Below are 4,148 nucleotides of genomic sequence, written 5' to 3'. Positions count from 1 at the left end.
TTTCAGAACCGTTTGTGCGTGCCCAAAGACGAGGAGATTCAGCGGGCTATTTTGCAGGAGGCCTCATCAGTCACCTTATAGTATACATCCAGGTGGCACTAAGATGTACAGGGATCTTTAAGTGCATTATTGGTGGCCTGGAATGAAGAAGGATGTTTGGACAGTTTTGTGGCGCCAATGTTTGACTTGTCAGCAGTGTTAAATGCGAGCGCAGATTCCCCTAGGGAAAGTTACAAAGCTTGCCTATTCCAGTTTGAAGTGGAGAGAACATTGCGATGGACTTCATCGTTGGATTACCTCGATCGCAGCTGACATGATACCATTTGGGTGATGTGATCGATGACGAAATCGCACATTCTTGCCGATTCATATCACTTTGGTCAGGAGACAAGCTAGCACAGGTGTACCTCGACGAGGTTGTGAGATTACACGGAAGTCCCAGTCGATATGTATCTGATCGAGATCCGCGGTTACGTGTCTACTTTTTGGAGGAGCCTACAGGATGCTCTTGGCACACGTCTTGACTTTTAGTACAGCCTTTCACCTCAGACCGATGGACAGTCTGACGAGGACGATCCAGATTTTGTGAGGACATGTTACGGGCGTGTGTGCTTGACTCAAGAGGGAGTTGGCATGATTCCTAGCGATGGCTGAGTTTGCACTATAATAATAGTTATCAGGGAAAGCCATCGCAATGGCACCGTTTGAAGCTCTCTACGGGAGAAAGTGCCGATCCCCTACATTGGAGTGAAGTAGGAGAAAGAATGGTCTTTGGTCCTGATGTACTCAGGAGGCGGCAGGAAAGGTACGACTAATCGCCAGAGATTGTTGACGGCCAGTCACTCGGCAGCCAGAGTTATGCAAATAAGCGCCGAAAGGACTTGGAATTGCAGTGGTGATCGGGTATTATTAAAGGTGTCACCAATGCGGGGAATGAAAAGATTTGGAGTTCGAGGAAAAGCTTAGTCCTCGATTATATTGGACCTTACGAGATCCTAGAGCGGGTTGGAGCGTAGCTTACAGATTGGCTCTACCACCAAACTTGAAGGAGTTCACAATGTATTTCATGTTTCAAATCTCCGCAAAGTATGCTGCCATCACCCAGGACATGTCTTGGAATACATAGCCAGTGGAATTGCAGGAGGACATGACATATGAAGAGTATCCCACTTGTATTTTGGATCGCAAGGAAGGAATTGCGCAATCGCACCATTCCCTACTGTGAAAGTTCAATGGAGCAATATCAAGACGTGAGGCTACTTGGGAATTGGAGGAGGCTATGCGTTGCATCCATTCCCCATGCTATTCAGCCAGGAGACTTGAGGTATGATTTAAGTTTCGAGAGACGAAACTATTTAAGAGGGGAGATTTTATGTATTTGAAAATCTCTCTCGAGCTTAATTGTGACTAAGTGATCACAATAATGCAAAAAATGAAAATTAAGCAATCTTAAGCTAATTAGAAGCTTGAGATTGTCCTTGGCACATTTTGGAAATGTGAGAGTGGATAAGAATGGATTCGAAGTAGCAAAAGACCCTCCATTGCTATTGCTCTTAAGCTTGAAATTTTTAGTCGATTTGGTCAAAATGAATCAAATTAATACAAATTAAAATTAATTGCTTTCCAAATTTAAATTCGATAGTTTGTAAGGGTTTATTAGCATCATTTGGAAGCAATTAGACGTGTTCGAAGCAAACTAGACGCGAAATTGGGCTTCAAGTTACTGCTACCAAGCTATTGGTTAGTGCAGGGACGAAACCGCGAACCTGCAGGGACTAAACTGTGAACCTGCAGGGACTGAACCGCGAATTTCTGGACTGCACTGCAGTTTCAGCAGTTTGAAGGGTTAAGGTGCAGTTTTTTTTGAGCTTATCACTTAGCCCCAAGTTGCCTACACCTGCCTACGTATCAGGGATTTTTCCTACAGCTCCTTTCTCATCCTTTTCATCTTTCTTTTCTTTCTCAACCCTAAGAGCAAGCTAGGGAAGAAAAGCTTGGTGGAGTGGGATTTCTTGTTGTTGGAGCTGAGAAGAAATTTGAAGCTGTGAGCAAGTTAAATTCAACAAAGGGCAATTTGGAAGAGCACTTAATTAAGGTAGAAGACTTGTTGTTCGATTAGGATTGTTGTAATTGCTTTAGAATAGCTTTTCAATGAACCAATTGATATATGTGTGCAGGAATTTAAGTAGAAGTGGCAGAATTGGGGATTTGGGCTGATTGGAGCCACCAAAGTGGAAAATTCAGCTAAGCAAGGTTGAAACTTGAGGTAATTAGCTTAAAGCTCAGTTAAGAGTAGTTATGGCTGTATAAAAATTAACTCTAAAGCATGAAAATTGGTATTATTAAGTAGGGAAAAGCCTAAGTGGTGGCTCCTGCCTGGGTGGTGCAGGACTTGGGCACCCCAAGTTGAAGAAGCTTTAGTGGAGCTTCTTTGGTAACTCAAGCTGCAACAAATCTGGTGGATCTTGAAATTTAGGTGAGATGGATACTTATATATGGAATTAAGTGGTCTGGAATTACTTTAAAAGAGTGTGAACCAAACAATGAACGAGAAGGTGAAGTGCTGAAATTTCAGCACTATGCAAAATTCAGCACATGATGCAGAATTTCAGCATGAGGCTGAAATCAAGATTGAGCTGAAATTAGTATTCAGCTGTTATATGGCATTGGACATGCAATATAAAGTCTCAATTCGCTGAGTACTGATAATACATATGTATATACTAAGAAGTAAAAATTATGCATAATTTAGTTATAGAGCAAGAATAATCAAGTGTGAAATCTATGGAAGGTTGTATGCAATACAGTTAATATATGAATTGTGGAAGAAATTGGAATGGAACCTATGGCAAAATTTACAATGTTAAGTATTGGAATTGATGTTTACTACCCTTAAGAGAGTAATGCTTTGACTTAGAATCATAACTTCCATAGGGAGTTTAATATCAGATTATATGTATAAAGATATTGATACTATATATATATATATACACACAAGCAAATTGGAATGGAAATGCAAACTTGTAAAATATGAGAAGTGACTCTAGTTTAATCTCTCCAATTCTTATATAAATGAAAGTTAAATTTGCTCGAAAGTCTAAATTGACTTTTCGACAGGTCGACGACGCGCTAATCACGGTAGAGACCGTTCTAGTCCCATTTGCACTGAGTCGCGAGAGATAGTCGTCGACGCATTTCGAGACATTGATCTTAGTTGATTGACACCACTACAGGTGGGTGGTGCTATCCGAAGTCTTTGAATCACCTTTTATGTCTATTATATTTCATTGAGCATATTTATAATTGTTTAGTCATGCATTATAGGGTAATTGGCATTGTGCAAGTGAAAATGTGAATTTCTATCAACAGTGAGAATTTGTGGACTTTAGAATATGGACATAGAACCCTATGAATGTATGGACTTTAACAATAGTGAACTTGGTGACATTCAACTAGAGGTTTGGTTAGCATCAAGAAATGAATTTGTGCAACTAGCATAAAGAACTAGTTAGAGTAAAGTGTGACAGTGTTTGTCAGTTGAATCCTCTAAAGGGGGATCAGATCATACTCACATTTGTTTGGTTCAAGTGAGGTCGCTCCTCCTTGAACGATGAGCTCCGGAGTAGTCATCTTTACTGGACCAGGAGGTTGCGTCTCCCCCAGTTGACAGTCCCGTCGGGTGCAGGTTGCGTCTCCCCGATATTTGGGATAGTGTCAGTGAGTGATTGTTAACCAAAAGGGTTAACCAATGAATTGGGTAAATTCAGTAAAAAGCATGCATGCATATTTACAGTTTTCCTATATGCTTCTTTCAGCTTGTACAGCATTGTTAGTAGTTACATGTACTGTTTGGGTTACGTATCTTAGTGTTACTTTCTTGCCTACATATGCCTGAATAACCTAGTGGGTAGTCGGCGAGGTCGGTGGCGACCCACTGGGAACTTTCTTCGTAGTTTCTCCACCACTGAACCATACAGGTTCCATGCGAGCGTTGTGGCATGGATCGCAGGCAAGGGCCCCCGCAGCTTTACTAGCTGACACCATGAGTTCTAGTATTTACCATTTTGGCTTCATGTATCATCTAGTTTGATGTACAGAGACATGTAAATGAATGCTAGTTATATTAGGAATATGTAAAATAACTAAAT

The 4,148-nt window shown here is 41.0% G+C and overlaps 1 long non-coding RNA gene across 1 annotated transcript; it reads left to right on the top strand.

Annotated features, from left to right (window-relative positions):
- The first annotated feature begins 1,917 nt into the window (after nucleotides 1-1,917).
- LOC109704366 lies at nucleotides 1,918-3,818 on the top strand. Its single transcript, XR_002214329.1, has 4 exons — nucleotides 1,918-2,095; nucleotides 2,178-2,266; nucleotides 2,351-2,476; nucleotides 3,118-3,818. It is a non-coding gene; the product is annotated as an uncharacterized LOC109704366 (long non-coding RNA).
- The last annotated feature ends 330 nt before the right edge of the window (nucleotides 3,819-4,148 follow it).

Source organism: Ananas comosus, unplaced genomic scaffold (assembly GCF_001540865.1).
Source record: "Ananas comosus cultivar F153 unplaced genomic scaffold, ASM154086v1, whole genome shotgun sequence".
Classification (NCBI taxonomy): domain Eukaryota; kingdom Viridiplantae; phylum Streptophyta; class Magnoliopsida; order Poales; family Bromeliaceae; genus Ananas; species Ananas comosus.
Note: the sequence above shows the minus strand (reverse complement) of the source record. Positions and strands in the feature narration are given on the sequence as shown.